This window comes from Parasteatoda tepidariorum, chromosome 11 (assembly GCF_982258835.1).
Source record: "Parasteatoda tepidariorum strain Cologne lab strain chromosome 11, Ptep-v5.0, whole genome shotgun sequence".
NCBI classification, from domain to species: domain Eukaryota; kingdom Metazoa; phylum Arthropoda; class Arachnida; order Araneae; family Theridiidae; genus Parasteatoda; species Parasteatoda tepidariorum.
In genome coordinates, this window is record NC_141765.1 from 96,518,517 (window position 1) to 96,537,865 (window position 19,349).

Below are 19,349 nucleotides of genomic sequence, written 5' to 3' on the forward strand. Positions count from 1 at the left end.
CCAGGTTCGAATCCCAGCGAGGCCAGCGAATTCCGCATACGAATTTCACCGACCACAGTGCTGACGTAAAATATCCGCAGTGTTAGACGAATCATGGGTCCATTGGCCGTTGGGATAACTATGGGAGGTTTTCATGTTTTTCTCTCCATGTAACGCAAATGCGGGTTAGTTCCACCAAAAAGTGCTCGACGAAGGTAAATTTCTCCCAATACTTGATCCAGGAGCTCCCTTGTCTTCTGGATTAGGTTCAAAATCACAAGGCTACGGAGTTGAACATTAGTAGCAGTAAATCCACAAAAAAAAATGGGTCGGCTGTTCAACGATGGTTTTAAAATAAAGTAAAATACAGCAATCATATCATGGAATTTTTGAATGGCAAATTGGGGGATCATTTCGCAATTTACAATTTTTTTTTCGTTTCTTTTTTTTCTTTAATATATTGTAATCCTACTTTAATATTATGCGACTGAGAAATTCTTAAACTGTATTAAAAATCTTAATCAAAATCAATTTCTGTTACGAAAGAATATTGACTAACTGATGCTGTTTATCCTCTTTATGATACATTACTATAAAAAGTTACTATACATTGATATTAATCTATTAGGAATTGCTTAATGTTCCATTAATTAAATTGTGCTAAAAAAACTTAAAGACTTTATGTTCTAAATACTAAAATAACTAGGAAATCAACAATAGAATATTATAATATACTATAAGGATCACAATTTCTAGATTGCAGCTACCTCCCCTCCCCCAGATTTTAACCGTGAAAAATCCATATATCTAAAAGAAAAGTTCATGTTTATTCCGAGAAAGTACGTTTTTGTATTTGATTTCGTGAATTAATTAGTAGTTAACACTAATTAATTAGCATATTTGTTATCACCCATTAAGATTGGAACCAGTAATGGGTGACTTCATCCGATGGAGCCATTAAGATTGACACTTTTTTGTGAAAATCAAATCATTCGAACAAAAATTATTAAGGGTGATATCTTTTTTCACTGAACTGTTTAAATTTTTCATGTGTTGTTGTGGACAAAATTCTATTTATTGTAATGTAATAATACATAATTTTTGTAACTAGTTAGAAAGAAAAATATTTTCTGAAAATACAGAAATTCTCTAGTGACAGGAGGATATGTTTGTAATGTACAAAAAAGACATGATAGTTCTCTTGTTTTAATTCTTAGTACCAGTTTAGTTGTGAAAAAAAATTATAACTTATGATCAGTGGTCAGAAGTAGCTAAACTATTGTATATTACTGTAGTTTGTAGCGATTCTTGCCAACTATTTTTAATGTTAGGTAAATTAAGAATTTCTTACGGGTATTTGAAAGGCTACCTATTTGATAGGCAAGACCATGATAGTTCCCAATTTGTTTTTATTGTTTTAAAAAATGAATACTTGCGGGCAGCAGGCACCTGAGACCTCGAAAACCTTTCGGTACGTCTTCTCAACCCTCAGATATTTTGATAACAAAAGCCCAAAAATATTCCAATATTTACTATTTCAAAAGTCATTACTTACCATATTTATTAGTGTAAAGAATTATATCGAGTGGGAAAAATCTCTTTTGATGAATTGATTTGGTATCAAAATTAATTAAGTGAGAGATTGTATTTAACCACTTAATTGTTGCATCATTTTGAAGAAAACAGTCGTAAAAGTGCCCATTTTTGTTACATTTTTTAGCGCAGCCATAGTGTTGAAAAAATTTCCGTTCGTAATTTATTGTCAGTCTCCCAAACCTCACAAAGTTTTAAACTTCATTTATATGTAGGAGAAATCGCACGATCTAATCACACTTATAAATTTGTAAACTGATTTTTTTTAAATATTTTTTGATAAATATCAAAAAATGTGTTATTATCGAAGTGTTTCCATTATTTTGTCCGACCCCTGTACTTAATCAAATGTATTAATACAAAATATTTGCTACTATTAGAAAAGAAATATATTTTCTGAAAATATAGAAATTCTCTAATAACTGGAGGATATGTTTATAATGTAGAAAAAAAATGTGATGGCTTTCCTGTTTCAATGAGGCAGTACCCGTTCAGTTGTAAAATAATAATAATAACTTTTGAAAATTCGCAATTTAATAAATTATTTCAATCAATATAATTCAAAAAACAAAAATGATATTTTTACGCACAATTCGTATATGAAAGGCAAAACCATAATAGTTCCCAGTTTATTTTTAATATTAAATTTAAACAAAAATTTGTCAATACTTAATTATTAAAATATTTCGCAATGAAAAATAATAGTAGGAATAAAGTAGATGTTTTTTAAAGTAATCTGATTAATATTGAAACAAATTGTTTGCACATTTCTAGGTTTTAGAAAAAGTCCGATGAGATCTTATTATTTGTATGGTTGTGTGGCAATAGCCTTGGCAGTGGTCTACTCAGTGCCAAAAGCTCCTTGATTCCGGATAGCAGGCATCTGTGACTTCAGAAATCTTTCGGTAAGTCTTAACTCTCAGATATTTTGATAAAAAAGCTCAAAAACTTTGTAATATTCAGCATTTTAAAACTCGGAAGTTCCCATAATTGTCAGTCTAAAAAATTATATTAAGTTACATTGAAAAATTATTTTTTAGATGAACTGATTCCATATTAAAGCTAATTAAGTGAAATATTACATTTAAGATCAGTGGTCGGAAAAAACATTGTTTTTATAGTTTATTACAACTACTTTGTTACGAATGTAGTTAACAGCAACTACTTTTTTAAAATGGAGTGGCTATTGAAATTGTAGTAACTATTTCACTACTTTTAGGAGACAAACTTTGATGAAAAACTTAATTTACAACTATATTCAAAATGGTTTTGAATAACAAATTGGTCTACATTAAATGTAAGGGAATAATTGAGAGAGATTTATGTTTGCAAGAGTGAGTTTGTTTTTCCAAAAAAATGTTTACGAATTTGTTCATTTAACCTTCAAATTTTTACACATATTTCGACAGCGAAAATTTAATTTAAGAAATGCGAAATTATCAAATAATCGTATCTTTTCAATTGCTAAATGCTCTTTTATTTCCTCTTATAAATTAAGTACATAGAAAATGCATTCCGTTTCTTTGAAATAACATCAATGTTTCTCAAGTGCGCATTTGTATGTGTAAGTGCCAAGTGTGTATTTGTATGTACCAAAGTGATTAATTGTCTATTTTAATTCCTAGTTATACGTAATTTTAAATACGCAGTTATACGTAATTTTATTTATTAAAGCTCAGCTGCAGCCACAGAGTCATTTTCATTGCATTCATTGACGAATCCGCGAAGATTTGCTCCAATCAAATTCGAAAAATTAAATCCCTTAGAGCTTTACTTCTTTTCTCAACTACCGATAAAAGTAGTTGCTAAAAATTGCTACAATTTGCTGTCTTTTTTTTTTTGCATCTCCCTAAACTAGTTTTTTTTAAAGAAAGTAGTACGCTACACTACAAACTACAAAAAAAGTAGCGACTACAGTAGTTTCACTACTTGTAGTGCGCAAGTTCTAACCACTGTTTAAGACAATTCTTTTATCTAAAAATTGTGTGAATAGTTTATTATTATTATAGGCATTTTTTACACCAAAGACCACATAAATATTTTTTAAATGAGCAATTCATATAAATATTTGTTCAAAAAAAATATAGCTTCAAAAAAACTTAACCAAATTTTGCCATACATTTTCCTGGTTTTTGCTTATTTTATAAGAAAGCTATCCGTTGAATTATAAGAAAGCTATCTAATTGTTGTACTAGTATTACGGAGTTATTTACTCAGCCCATTATTTATTAAGGAATTGAAATATTTAATAAATAATGAAGTGAGTATCATTTACATCAATGACAGGGTGCGTAGATTTTTTGAAAAGTGCTTAAAGGTGCTTTTTTTTTTCAATTGGTGTTCTCTTTTTAATTTCTTCTCTTGTTAATTTTTTTTCTCTTGTAAATGTCATCGTTGGTGACGCGCCATCGTCTTCGTCATTGGCAAGCAAATGGCCTTCTCGCGATATACGTTCGAAATCAAAATAGTTTAGTATCATGATCTTTGAACTTGACTTGGGGACCATTCACTAATTACGTATTTCCATGTGGGTTTCCAAAGCATTGAAGAATCCCGAAACTTCATCACCTCAGACTTTTCATCCTTCTTTTATTCATTTTATTCATTAAACTTAAGAATCAATTAAGAATTTTAAGATTAATATTTCTAGCTGAGGGACCGTCCACCAGCTGCATAAATATTTTATAAACTTTTATTGTACTTTGTTACTTTTTATTAATTATGGTATTATTACTTTAAAAACTTTCAGTACTCTCAAGTTGTTTTATGAGAACTCAATAATAATTAAAGGCAATATTATACACTAAGTTATGGGTATAGGTAGTATAGGTGTACACTAAGTTTCAGTTCTTCTAGTGTTAAAGAAATACTGAACTAAATAACAAATAATAATAATAAACATTTTTAAGGGCCATACAGTAATTTACATTTATAATGTGAATTTATTGGAGTTTTCGTAGTTTGCTTAATTCTTTACATATCTTAATAAATTCGGTATGATAAATAATAGTTGTAAATGATAGATAAATAATGTTTTGTTGAATATGCTTTTATAAATAACTTTTATTTAAATCTAAAAATACTCTCGATAACTTTTCTCAATTACAGTTAAATTATAATTTTGAATTAATTTTTTTACATAATTAAATAAAGTAATTATTAATTTAAAGACAAAATGAGTCACTTAATACTGAATATCTTAAGTGTGTATAAATTGTTTTGCGGTGGCTAAATATAACCAAGAAAAGAGTTCTTCGTCTGTCACTAGTTATTTTATCATGATCATGTAAAGTCTTTGGAAGTTGTTTTGCATTTGAGGAACTTTCAACAATAGGAAGAAGAAAGTTTTTTTATTAGTGTGCATTAGGACTGGGATATAAATCGATATATCGCGATATATCGATTTAACGCCTATATCGGCAAACCGATACAGCAACTTTCATTCCAAGCGATGCATCAGAAATCTGATTTAAGCCGTCGAGTGAAGAAGACGATATAACGATATAGCGATACACGCAAGGACTTCCTCTTACGTTCCGATGCCAACTCGCGCTGTGGAAGACGATATTGTTTCGTTTTGTTGAGACGGCCTTGACTGATGAGCGGTAGAATCAGAATCACTTTTGAGACCTTATATCGTTATATCACATGTTCGTTTTCGCACCTTCGCGATTTGAAATCGTTTCTTGTAGATTATTTTCAATGGGATTAACTTCGTGATCGCCGTCGTAACCTTGTTCTGAACGCAATCTATTATTGAAAAGAATTTTTAAAGAAAAGTTTCTTCATTAATTAGGTAAGTTTCTTATTTATTTTCTGACAAAACTTTTTTTATATTTTTAAATGTGAAAATTATCGGAAATCTAATTTAAGGCACCCATAAGGAATTAAATTACAAAGTAAATAAATTTGTTATTGAAAAGTTTGCGAATTTTATTCATTTCTTTTTTTTTTTTATCAATTACTACTTCGTTTTATTAGAGAGTAAAATCATTATCTTTTTTTAATTTTCGTTTTATATTATTAGTTAATTAGCTAAATATATTACCGAATATCACAATTCTTTTGTTTTTATTTTTAAGAATTTAATTAAGAAACTTTGCCTTACTTTGTTTTTCGTTCATAATTCGGTCATTATTTAATTTAATTTAATTATTTATATGAAATAATAATAAAAATAGTGTTTAAGAAGCATTTTTTTTCTAAAATTTATTTAGCTCTTTGTTTTAAGCATACAAATAATTTTTTAACGAACTTATTTTTTAAATTTTGTTTCTATGCTGTTAGGTAAATATATTGATAAATTTCACTTTTATTTATTTATTTATTTTTAAACTAAGAAATCTTTTGTTATTTGCGTGATCATTTTTAGAAAATATAACAAAACTTGTGTTTACTTCTTCATTCAGAATTTGAACATTACGATCGAACTTAATAATTCTGTAATTATTTACGCATAATAGTACAAGCAAATATTGATTTGTTAAAAAAAGTTTCTTTTTTAAAAAAAAAAATAAATTATTTTTAACACTTTGTTTTAAGTGTATAATGAATTTCTTAACAAACTTTTTTTTTAATTTTTTAAATTTTCTTTCAATAATTTTAGCTAGATATCTTTATAAAATTCCCTTTTTAATTTTAAACTGAGAAATCTTTCAGAGAACGAAAATTTTAAGAAATTATTACAAATCTTATGTTTACGTTTTAGTTTAAAATTCGAACATTTTTAATTTTAAACTTCGTCTTTTAGTCAATCTAACTTTTATTTTAATTAAAATATATTTTGAAATTTTAAAATCAGCTTTTGTTTAATAACAATATTTTTTTTTCATTAAGGGTGTTTTAGGGGTTAACTTAAATTAAGACTGCTTATACCTTATAAACGATAAAGAAGTGCAAATATTTCATTCTGTATCTACACACATTTTTTCAATAAATATTTTAAGTAAGATTTGTACATCTTAGTCAATTTATTTAATATCTTTCTTTAGCAAAACATATATATTTTCAAATTTATAAATTGATTTAAATCAATATGCGTATGAAGTCTTGATAGAAATCTGACTTTCTGTGCCTTAAAGTAAATGAAATTCAAAAATACTATATCGCGATACATCGCTATATCGCGATGCAAAACTGACGATATATCACGATATATAATTTCTAATATCGCCCAGTCCTAGTGTGCATATCATAATTACAGAGTTGGATTTTGATGTCACAAACTCACTTTTGATTAAACACGTCAAAAATCTGTTAACATTGGGGACATTTTATTAAACATTAAATCATGCACAATACTTGCATTATATACTACTATAATTAACATTTGTATTATATATCATTTATTAAAAATACAGCCAAAATTAATAAATTATTAATTGGGTTTTCTAAAAACATGGTACTCTTAACATGAGATAAGTAATAACTATGAGTTGTTAATTATTGTTAATCTAAGTATTGATTTTAATTATTTTATGCCACAATCTAGGCAGATTTTTTAGATTAAGTAAAACTAAAGTGGTCGCCAATAATTGTCTGATCTTAACATATTTAAAAAAAGTATTTTTCTTGATTCTTAACGTTTGTTATTACTACTTATGTTATTTATGTGTTGATTCGCTGATTATGTCTAATGATGCGGCTTTGAGGGATATTCAGGCATCCAAAGAAAACTTTTCCGTCTAAAAAAGATCCTACAAAATTTTTTATTATTAATAAATGTGTCACTTTACACATTTTTCCTTGATATAAAAAACATTAAATGTCAATTTGTGTATTTATTAGTTTGAATCCCTTAAGTTTATGATTGGGATCTTTAATAAACTATTACTGTTTAAATATACAGTCGGACCTCTACTTAATGAAGTCGCTAAATCCCGATAAAAAAGTTCGTTATATGGAAAATTAGTGGAATTCTTGAAATACTTGAGCAATACGAAACAGGTTTTAAATTCATAAACATAATTAAAATAGCAATTGAGACACCTTTATCTTGTAAATTAGTATCTACATGGAAAGCAAGAATAGAGCAAAACATAATCAAGCGTTACTCTATCATGATACATATATTTTCAACTGAAAAAAGCTATATTTAAGTATACTTGCATTTATTATAAAAGTAATTTTAAACATGCATAACCATATACGTTCTTAAGTTTAATTGCTACTGATAAAATCTGTTTTGTCTGAGTTTTTCTATTGGAAAGCAAACAAAACTGGAAAGGGATTTTACTGCCGAAATTTGAAAGTCAATTTAAGGTCACTCCCCCATAAAATGTGTTAACAAGTTTGAAATGTTCTGAAATATTTTTGAAAAATAGGAAAAGAGGATGTCGAAGAAAAGTTCGTTAAATAGAAAATTCACTTCGCTATTTGGAAGTTATTTTACGAAGAAATTTCCAAAATGTTCTCGGTTCTGCGAAAAAAAATCGGAAAATGGAGAAGTTCGCAAAAAGGAATTTTTTAAAATAGAAGTCCGACTGTATTTTGATTTCGAATAATTTTTAACATATTCTCGTATATTCAAGAATTGTGTAAAGTCAAACAAATTTCTTTCCTTGTATATATTTTGCTTTCCAAAAACATTTTTAAAAGTTATTGTACTAAAAGGAAGAGAAATTACAGAATTTTGGGGAAAGTTTCGATAAAAAAAATTAAAAGGAACTTTATTCTGAGGAAATATTAGGGACTGAAATTTTTCTGCACTCCTGCTTACATTTCCACGAATATATCCTTTAAGTCATGAATATAATATGATTATAATTAGATTATTATGTAATTCAATTATAATTTGCAAAATATATAAATGTTTGATTAAATGAGTTAATAATTTCTTAAATCAATCAATTTAAGAGTTTAGTTGAGTTAATTTCTTAATAACCTGTAATTTTATTATGTTATAATAGTTTAGTAGGTCAACGTTCTAGTTTATACAGCAAAACATCAATCAAAAGAACAGTTTCAAATTTCGGTCTTATTCATATTAAAATGAACATGGTGTACAGAAAGCTTCAAAACTAATTTTTTGTAGTCGTTTGCTTTGGAGAAAAAAATAGTAAAAATGGAAGTAAATGAAAACTGATTTAACATATAAGGAATAAGATCATTGTCATGTGTTTTTGTCTTTTTATTTTCAATATTCTATCAATTTAAGTTATTGGATAAATTTAAATTTGACACATTTATACTTAAAATTATTGAATATTTTCTGTACCAAAATTTGGGGTTTTTACAGTAATTTTCAAGAGTTTTATGTTAAAATAATTTAAGAACAAAATTGATGGAGAACTTGAAATTTTACAAGCATGGTAATTTAAAAATACTTCGTATTCATAATAGCTATTAATTATCCTGACTCCAAAATTTTGAGTTTTTAACGATTGTCAAAAACTATGTCAAATGGGTTTTGTGACTTGACGGTTAAAACGAGATAAAACCATCAATTGTCAAAAACGTGCCAAACATGTCTAATTATGATATGCTTAAAAATATTTTTTGCTTATAGTGTTAAAAATATTTTTTGCGTGTTTGAAAAGTGCTTAAAAGGTGCTTATTTTTCATTGAAAATTTTAAATACGCACCCTGAATGAGTTTGACACTTATGAATAAAGAACAAGTTTGACTTATTCTTTAAATTTCATGCAATTTATTTTATTTTTGAGAAATATTTATTTTTGCTTAAATTTAGTTTCAATATTTTGTTATTTAAAAGTTTTTAACCCTTGTACTTTACTCAAGAATAAGTTATGTAGTAAAAAATATGATGTAAGTCGTTCATAATATCCCTTTGACACTTTACGAATGAAGTCTATTATCCACCAGAATTCACTCGCAAAATGTTTGTTAAGTCTGTTAAAAAATGTTAAGTTTATAGTGTTATAAATGCTAAGTTAATGTTTGTTAAGTCAGTTAAATGTCTGTCGAAAAAAGTTTTTAATTTTCTGAAAAATTTATATTCATCTATAATCAAAATTAAAAGAGTTTAAAAATATGTACAAATAATGAAATTTTATCATTAGTTATAAAACTTAGAGGAATTTCTTTTCTGAATGTTAATAGCCAGCCTGCTGATGGAAAAAAGGGATTTTGGGCACTTTCAATTTATGCAATCTTTGAAGAAATACTAAAGCATTTTTCTGCAAGTTTATGTTTAAAACTGTGTTAAAAAAGTATTTAGTTATTAAAGGCTTAAGTCATCAGTGAAAATTTAAAAATAAAAATATATATTCTACAATATTATATGACATAAAAATACAGACCAGTCTTTCACACATGTTTTTCAAAATGTTCTAAGCTATTCATCCTGCTGAAAAATGCTATTGCTTTTGAGGGAAATTTTATAGGCCACATTTTATTGGTTCAACTTTTTCACTCTTGCATTTGTCGAATTTTTCATTTAAGACATTTAAGCAGAACTCCAACATGATCCTTGCCCTTAATTGTTGGGAAATATTAACACAGGAAATTTGTCTTACAATTCTGAAAAATTGAAATTGGGTTATTTCCAGTTATAAAAGGATACACAACCATTGGGAATGAGTTTGTCTGTGTAAACTACAGTGTAATACCCATCCGAATTGAGTGTTGAAGAACTCCAAACATTGTGTGAGTGAATTTTATTTCAAGCTTATACTGAAATAGCCATTCATACATACCTGCAGTGAAATGTGAGTGAGCATATTTGTTTTGAGTTGTGTAATAAAAATAGTTATGTTTTAATTAGAAGATTTACATAAAATGGTCAATTCCACTGAATAGTTTTATAATATTTAAATTTCATTCGTCTAGCTTGTCAGCCTAGTTTGAGTTCATCTAAATGTTCTTCTTTGCTGTGTGTAACTTCGATTTGCAAACAAATTTTATTTTAAAAATTAGTATACTTTGAATGACCGAAATTGGTGGTTGTTAACTTCCACCAGTGAATGTTGACAATTATGTAGTCGCTAGTAAGAATTCGAAATATATACTACAGTTCGTCTAAAGTAAGAATTCCCCTAGTCTGTTGTCTGCACCCATGGCGGTGACTATGGTAACGAGGTATAACTATTTTACGTAGGGATGTAGGAGGTCGCTGTTTATGACAGGTTTTGACTCAGGTCGGCGTGAGCAAAAGGAATCTTTTTTCTTCGGTCTATTGTGTTAGCCCTAAAGAGAAGAGAAGCTATTTCGCACTGAAATGCGCTATTCTAGTTTTCGTAGCAGCAGACGGCCTCAGACTTTATGGCGGGGGGAGTTCTTACCATAGACAAACTAAAGGTCTAGTTAAGTGCCTACATCCATGTTTTTTTAAGGTCAATGTTGAATTTGCTCTACGGGAGTTTAGTCTTAGTTTCTATATTTATTTTTGATATGAAGCTGAATAATGGTTTTCATGGAAATGAAAACAAATGCTATAAACGTTATAGATATGTGTTACTTTGAATGATGTAAATTGGGGATTGTTGACTTGAGCCGGTGAAGTTGACAGTCACATAATCTCTTTGGTAAATGTCCGAATTCTAAACTAGTAGGTCTAGTTTATTGCCTCTACCCGGTATGCCCTACATCGATGTTTTTTTAAAGTCAAGTGCCACTTCCTAGTATGCATTTAACCGGTACTCCAAACACTGATGTTTCCCCAAATCTATTTTCATCAGATGTTAAAATATCGAATTAATATAATAATACAAGCGAATAAGTTAATATAAAATCGGATGTAAGAAATATTTTGGACAATCACCAAAACGACTGTGTAATTGTTGACATTTACTAGTGAAAGTCGACCTTCTCTTGATTATTCACGGTAACATATATATGCAACCTAAATTAATGATTCTTACTTGTTGTATCATAAAAATAACTTTACCGACTCCTATGTGTATCATCATATCTTACTGAACTCTTAAATTTTGGAGTTGTTGAATACCAAAATGGTGGTTCAAAACCAATAACCAAAACTATCTTTGGTTCTTTCTGAAGCAAAACACTTAAGTACCAAGAGTTATGTACAGTGATTCACTTTGGTGTAAAGTAGTTGCCACCATTTTCGGTATTGAGATGATTTTTGCTCTACACAAGTCAACATTTTTGATGGTTTTCAATTGATGGAACAACATATATCTTGATGGTAACCCTCAATAATTCTATCATGAAACATTATATTTTTTTATTTCATAAGTAACCATCACCTCAATCTAGGAATTCGAACTTATTTATGATGTTCCAACATAAGAATAGCAATTTGTTCTTGTGGTTTGTTCCTTTTGAGCCATCCGAATTTCCATCATAGTATCTTAGAAATCAAATGTTGGAACGATCATGACCAACCCTCATCTTAATTTTGGAATACGGACCGATTTATGATGGTCCAAAATAAAGAAATCCAGATTGTTTTGAGAACCAACAAGAATTTTCATTAGCCCATCAAGAAAATGTGTAGTTGAAACCATAACGGATCATCATGGGTTGTTGATCCATGAGACTCAAACTTCTCTTGATGGTCATAGTATTAAAGTATTATTTTCCATCATGGATTCATGGAAGTTTGTTGGCATATCGAAAACCGTGAACATGTAATGGAAAATCCTGTATAATGGTGACCATCAAATGATGTTGGATCATCATGAATCACACTGAAACTATCAAAAAAAATTTAATGGGGCCATCAAAAATTTTGATACGGGAAAATTTGTAACGAAAAAACGATGTCTCTTGCAGGAGAAATGTTTGTTGCAGTTGGAGGGGAAAGATGACAAAATTTGTCATCCTCAGTGCGTTTTTATCGAATGAATAAGAAATAAATAAATTAATATTAATTAATAATTAATAATAATAATTAATAATAATTAATTAATAATTAATTTAAATAAATCTTTAAAAAAAAATTTTTTTTATTTCAAGGTTTTCTTTAGAAATGTTCAGGATCTTTAAATATTCTAAGTTGGAGCATTTTTTTTAATGCCGTGCACTTGGGTTTATTTCTTATTGGCCTCAGAACTGCTCCTCACTTATCGCTACCCATTGGGCACCCGTGGCTAAGCCGCGACTGTGGAGTATCGACGTTAATGTCATTCAATCACAAACCCGTTAATAGGGCTGGTTACATTTTATAAACAACCGACCCAAACCGACCCGTTAAACAACCGACCCAATTTTATGGATTTACGGCTACTGATGTTCAACTGCGTAGCCTTGTAATTTTGAACCCAATCCTGAAGACAAGGGAACGAGCCTGTATCGAGTATTGGAAGAAATTTCCTTTCGTAGAAGGCTTTTTGATGGAGCTAACCCGCATTTGCGTTCCATGGAGAGGAAGACCACGAGAACCTCTCTCGGTTAGCCTAACGGCAAGGGGACTCTTACCTATGATCCATCCGTCTACCACTTAGGATATTTCACGTCAGCACTGTGGTCGGTGCAAGTTGGATGCGGAATTCGTATCGACTGGGATTTGAACCCGGTTCGCCTTATTGGAAGGATAACGTGCTATTTCCTGAGTCATCACGGCTCGGCTCGTTACATTCACACAATCACTCAGAAGAAGGGACGGGATAGCCTGGTTGGTAGGGCACTGGACCCATGTCCAAGAGGTCGTTGGTCCGATCCCCGCAGTCCGAAGACTCCCGATGTAGTAAAGGTTGACTGATGCACGTTAAATATGTCGAGTCGCGAAGTCTTCCCTGTTCCCGTAACAAATCATACTTTTGGGGATACTGATCCAGGAGTCTCCTTGTCTTCTGTATTGGTTCGAAATCACAAGGTTACAGAGTAGAACATTAGTAGTCGTACGCCTAAAATTGGCTGGTCAGCTATTCAACGACGGTTATAAAATAAAATAAAATCACTTAGAAGAAAAGACATTAGAATACGGAGAGAGAGAAAGGTGCATCCATTTCTACCGTGATATTCGAACCCACAACCACTGGTCCTTTAGTCCAGTACAGTAACCACTTGACCAGAGATCGGCAATTTGGAGTATTATTAAAAAAAAAAGTTTTTGCTAACATAAAAATGTGGAGTTTTAATACTCTATAAAATGCTCTTCATGTAAGTGTTGAACTTGGAGTACTAGCAGATGTTACTGCATGATTTACTAACATTTTAAAGACTCCATGTGCAGGTTACTACACAGGCATTTACTTTTAGTGTCTAAATAATATTTTCTTTAAGAAATAAACGTACACATTTTTTATTTTCTTTAAGAACACTTTGTATCGACAATATGAAGAGAAAAAAAAATATGAAATTGAAAACTATCATGTTTTATTTAAGATTAGCAATATTTATTATATTATTTGCTAATTTAAACATAATTTTAGCTTCTAATCTGTTTGTATGAAAAATTAGTAAAGGAGAGAAGAGTTAGTGCGGATATGAGGCGACATCTTAAATAACTTTTTTTTTAGTTATAGGTCAAATTTATTCAGCGAGATATTTTAGGTTGGCAATAAAGAAAACGGACCATTCTGAATAACTTTTCATTTAATGATCGGATCTTAACGTTCTAGGACCCAATCTTAATGGTTCGAGAGGATGACCTCAAATGTGCTAATTAATTAGTGCAGGCGATTTTGAGTTACGAAATCAGACAGAAAAACGTATTCTCTTAATATACATGCCTCTTTTTTTTAATTCGGATTTGGATTTCTGTCTCCTAAAATATATGTGGTGGCAACAACCTGAGAAATAATTTGATCAGGAGAACGGTACAATTTGGACCCCTTAATGTTAATTTTACTTTTTTGCGTATTTCGCTGCATTTCATTTACAGTTACAGCTCGTGTACAGTTCTATCCATTAAGAAAATAACGTTTTGTTAATATTTATCATTTTGAATTAATTTATTTAACATAAGTTTGAAACGTTTTGAATTGTTAAGTATATAATTTTTTACACCACTTTAAAGCATGTAATTTTGCTTGGCAAAATACATATTTTGAGCAAAATTGGTCGAATAGTTATTGAAAAATCGAATTTTAAAAATATGACCTTTTTAAAATTCGATTTCTCAGTAATCATTAGATGATTGTCAGCATACTCCTCAAATTAAGTCTCAATTAACTTATCCTCTTAAAATCTGAGACACCATAAACCATTCAGCCAACAACACTGTCTGCCGTCAAATTTAAGTTTACCGTAAGAAATCGTTATACCACCAAAAAAAATCCACGAAACCTATCTTCCAAATAATATTCGGTAAAATATATTTTTTGTTTAACTGAGAAATAGACAAATGCAAAATAGAATTTTGCCCTAAAGCGTAACCCGCTATAGGAACTCGTTTAAAATATGAAGCAATGCGTGTGCGACCACTGTTTAAGTTATCTTCTGCATAATTAAGAAATTCTACTGTTATTCTTAAAATTCCTGCATGTTCTTCAAAATAATGCACCTTTTGTTGACCACATATCTATCATGCACCCTTAAAGGATCTCAAGGATTTTTCCTTCCAAAAGTTTCAATTTTTTGAGAAAAAAAATACGTGTTATAACTTGTTTTATCCTGAGCAATTTAACCCAAGTATAAGAAAAAATCTTAAGTTAAAGCAAAACTACTGTAACCCATTTAAATCTAAAGAAAATTAATTTATAAAAAATCGATGCATCTCAAAAATATTTGCACTTAAATCATTTTTGTACTTTTGTTAAACTATCATGAAAAATTCAGAATTCTAAGATAAATTATTCTTAAAAATAGCATACCACCAGGAATAACGTTTGATCTAATAATCAAATCTTCACTTTCTAAAACTCAATCTTAATGGTTCAAGGGAGTTACCTCAAATACGGTATTAAATCAGTGCAGAATATACCTTAAGTTACGAAATCAGATCCCAAAATATACTTTTACTGAAAAAATATGCCCTTTTTTTCGACTGATTTGTATTCTGTATAGAGGGTAGTCAGTATCTGGGATATATGGTTTATATAATTTTCTCAGAGAAGCCCTCAAAATTTTGAGCCCCTTAATATTAATTTTACTTGTTGATTTGTACGCTATATCTCGAACTATTTTAACGAATTTTACTATATCAAACAGAAATGGCTTGCTAAGTTTATAATATGTTATTTGTTTGCAAAATTTTACGAAACGTTTTATTATCATTTATAATCTTAATTTTTTTAATTATCTGAACCCAGGGGCTCCTGAGTTGTACGAAAAAAATAGTGATAGTAGAATTATGAAAATTTTGACAAATTTTTACATGAAATGAGAAATTTGAACTATCACGAAATATTAACAATTCAAGTAAAAATATCTAGTTCTAAAACTGAAAACAGTTTTATTTTAAATTTTAAGAAAAGTTTAAAATGGGATAGTTCATATCTTACGTAAACATGTTTCCCGCAGTTTTGTTCCCGCAAATATGGCAACATCGAGAAACAAAATGGAGCAATGAAGACATTTCTTTACATGGCATATAATTTTGAGAAGAAAAGAAATATTCAAGAATTCGACTGATTTATAAGTACATAGCATGGTAACCAGGTTGAGATATTCCATATACATTAAAGCATAATAATATTTATAACTTTAACATAAAATTACTTTTATAAACTTTTTTGAGATGAAAAAAATTTGAACAACCTTATTTAATAATTGTATTTTTCGTTCTCACTGCACTCTTGTGAAGCAGAACGATATTTTCGAATTTTATTATTACCATACCTGCCAAGTGTCCTGTTCCTTAGCGAAGACTCTTGTATTTTACGACTATCTCCTGACCCATACATTCTAAAATTTCGCTGTATTTTTTGAAGAAAGTTATTTTAAAAAAATTTTCCCAATAAAATACCCGCTGATGTCAAAAATATTTCTCTTATTCCTCAACAGATAGTGATATTGCTAGCACTTCAGTATGTTGAGTGTTAATAGTTTAAGTACTCCTTGCAGTCAGGCTAACTGTGGGACGTTTTCATGGTTTTCTCTTTATGTAATGTAAATGTGGGTTAGTTCCTTCAAAAAGTCCTCCAAGGAGGCAAATTTCGCCAGTACTTGATTAATCCCTTGTCTTCTGGATTGGATTCAAAATGACAAGGTGACAGAGTTGAACATTAGTAGCCGAAAACCCAAAATAAGGTTGTCTGTTTAACAACGTTTATAAAATAATTTATAAATAATGGTATAAAAAATCTTCTTTAGATTAAGATTTATATACATATCATTTTGCTACATGTAAGTGCTTATATTATTTCTAATTTTGAATTTCTCTTTTTGACTTACATGATTATGCATGATGTATCAAAACTTTACTCGTAGCCTAATAAATGTCGCTAGTAAAATCTCTGTTATTTTACTTCTTCAATGTTGGCGGGTATGTATTACATTCATGTGATTGATCATTGTTTTGAATGTACATACATTTATTTTGCAGCTGCTGTGAATTCTTTGGCTAAGTTTGGCGCTCACTGTGAAGAGCTTCTCCCAAATATTTTAGTCCTTCTGCAGAGGAGCTTCCTGGATTGTGATGATGAAGTGAGAGCAACCTACTATTTAAATATCCTAAATCAGAAACAAAAAGGACTCCCAATTCATCTTGAATGGTACATCTGTTTTGCTTATTAAATTTATAAATAAAGCTTTGAAATTTTTATTTACAATAATTTAGTGAAAGTAGGTATGAAGTAATGTTTTGAAAAAGCTTAATTTTATAGTCTAAAATCAACTATGCCAGAGATGGTTTCTAAATAGAAAATATGTACACGTACAGTTTTCTAATTATCCAGGGTTGTCACTCCACAGGGGAAATAAAGGGGAAATCACCTGAAATAACAGGGAATTTTGATTGTTTTTTCTTTACAATTTTGGAAAATACAGGGAAATTAGTTTCTTTTTGTCTCTGAAAAAATGGTGACCACTCAATGCATAATGGTGACAGGGTTGCCACTCCTCAGGGAGAACAGGGAAAACCTGGAAAATGCAGGGAATTTAAAAATCACCTAAAATAACAGGGAAAATGCAGGGAATTTTGATTTCTTCTGTACAAACTGGGAAAATACAGGGAATTTTGTTTCTTATTTTTGTCTTTTTAAAAATGGTGACCTCTCAAAGTGTAATCTATGGGATGTTAAACCATGATATTTCAGCTATACTAAACTATTTCATTTACTATAGCATTATTTAATATGTTCAGCTGTTTTTCCAACAATTAAAACTAATAAATATAGTTACCCCAACAATAGCTCACACAAGAGCCCAATCGCCCAGTAAATGTTGTTTCCTCTAATATATTGTGTATAATATGTACAAAGAAAACACAGGGATTTTTTTTCCAGATATGAGTGGCAACCCTGGGTGACCACTCAATGCAATCTATGGGATAGGATGATATTCCAACTATGCTAAACTATTTCATTTACTATAGCATTATTTAAATATGTTCAGCTGTTCCTTTTTTTCTCCAAGATTTTCCAGCAATTAAAACTAGCATAGTTCGCCTAATGAAGCACAAGAGCACAGTAATTGTGTTTCCTTTTAATATAATGTGCATAATGCATGGTGCGTAACGTTTTTAAAAAGTTCTTAAAAGTGCTTATTTATGATTTTCGTTTTTTAAAGCAATTTAAACTGCTTTTTTCAAGAGGTAATTTTAAAAAGTGGTTAATTTTCTCTTTTCGAAGATTTTTTCTTTCTTTACCATGTTGAATGTTTTCACAATTCATTTCGGCGTGCTGTTTGTCCGTAGCGTAATAGCATCAATCATGGTGACATATGAAGTACTTGAGGTGTCTGCATGTGCGTCTACTGAGTTGGATTAGTTGAGATTCTTGCTACTCTGCTGCATTTTCTCAAGATGTTCTCAATTTCTAGCTTCATTTTCTACCCTCTGATATCGAGCCGAAAAATCTTTTGATCATTTTAAAATGGCTAATATAATCAAGAAAAGAGTTCTTTGTCAGAAATTGGCTATTTTATCAGATCATGTAAATTCTTTGAAAATTATTTTGCATTTTGTTAATGTGTTTAGTGATTAAAAATACTTTTTGAGTGCTTAAAAAGTACTTCAAAGATGCTTATTTTTTGTTGGGAGATTCGGCTACGCACCCTGCAATATGTACAGGGAAATTTTTTCCCAGATTTGAGTGGCAACCCAGGTAAAATTTTGAAATTTATATTAGCAATAGTTTAGAGAAAGAAGATTTGAATATACAGGGTTATATTTTGAAAAAGTGTAATTTTTCAGTGTAAAGATGGTTTCTAGAAATGATTTCCAATGTGATCCTACTTATGCTATATTGTTCTAAGCTGATGTTACTAAATTCACGCAAATGCTGCTTGTCTTTTTTTCACTTATACATAAATTACACATCCGTACAAATTCTATTAAAATAAAATTAATCTTAAATTCAAAAGTATGGTTGAAGGCATTTTATAAGGGTAAAAGCTAACTGTCTGTTCAGTCCCTGGGGGTTAAATAAGTTACATTAAGGTTTCAGTTCATTTAAACTAGCAATGTGTGGATTTGTAGTTTAATGGTTAGGCTATCCACTTTCTGCCGGAGAAGTTGTGGGCGGGGGGGGGATTCAAATTTCAGATGGGGCATTTAATTTTTTTTCTCTAGATTTGTGTCCTAAGAACTATTTGGTATATTTTATTCAGTTTATATTATATTGTTACTTTTAAAAAAATTTAAAATTTCAAAAACAAAAAAAACTAAGTATTTAATTTTTTATTCTTTTTTATCAAAATGTATGGATTATTCTTTTTAAAAAGTCATTTAAAATTTTTTGATAAGCTAACTGAATTTTTTTAAATTTTATAATAAATAATTTAATTTTTTATTAAATTCAATTATG

The 19,349-nt window shown here is 29.5% G+C and overlaps 1 long non-coding RNA gene across 1 annotated transcript in view; it reads left to right on the forward strand.

Annotated features, from left to right (window-relative positions):
- The window catches only part of LOC147801937 (uncharacterized), a 28,558-nt gene extending 11,254 nt beyond the window's left edge, over nucleotides 1-17,304 (forward strand). The window contains exons 2-3 of the long non-coding RNA XR_015430414.1: nucleotides 2,347-2,477; nucleotides 16,928-17,304. This is a non-coding gene — a long non-coding RNA (uncharacterized LOC147801937). The remainder of the gene's footprint in view (nucleotides 1-2,346; nucleotides 2,478-16,927) is intronic.
- The last annotated feature ends 2,045 nt before the right edge of the window (nucleotides 17,305-19,349 follow it).